The following is a 673-nucleotide window of genomic DNA, read 5'->3' as shown; positions in this document are numbered from 1 at the left end:
GGGTTAATGTAGTGGAACTGAAAAAACTAAGCTCGGGTGTTTAAGAGACAAAATGGTATATCTGTTTCTGGCGTCATTTAAAATTTGAACAGTATCTTTTTAGTAATCTTTCTTCTATTCCATCGTTCTATAAGACAGCGAAAAAGGTATCTGCCTTCAGAACGTCATGGGTTTTAATCTTATCTCACTTAATGTTTTGTTGTTTTTTGGGGGGTTTTGGGGGGGTGGATTTGTTTGTTTATTCTTGGGTTGTTTTTTTGTTTCGTTTTTGTTGTTATTTTTTTCGTTTTGTTTTTGTTGTTATTTTTTTCGTTTTGTTTTTGTTTTTGTTTTTGGAGGGGGTCTTTGGGGTGGGTTTTTTTCCTACAGATGTTTGTGGCGTAGCGGTTAAACGTCTTGCTGTCTCACGTAGGACACTTGAGTTCGATTCCAGAGTGAGGAGTATTTTTGTGTTATGTGTCTCGTATTTATACTGGGTGGCCCTGAATAGCTATATCAGAAGCCTGCCTTCCCAATTTATCTAAATTACGTCGATGAGGGCGTAATAAATCACCTATATTTTAATGTTCCCATACAAGAACGTTTCTCTTACGTCACAAAGATGGACATTCTTCACAAAAGTGACGGACATACGTGACATATGTAATAGGCATACGCCACCATAGACATGCGC

The sequence above is a fragment of the Aplysia californica genome, unplaced genomic scaffold (assembly GCF_000002075.1).
Source record: "Aplysia californica isolate F4 #8 unplaced genomic scaffold, AplCal3.0 scaffold00312, whole genome shotgun sequence".
NCBI lineage: Eukaryota > Metazoa > Mollusca > Gastropoda > Aplysiida > Aplysiidae > Aplysia > Aplysia californica.
The sequence above is the reverse complement of the archived record's forward strand: the minus strand, read 5'-3'. Positions refer to the sequence as shown.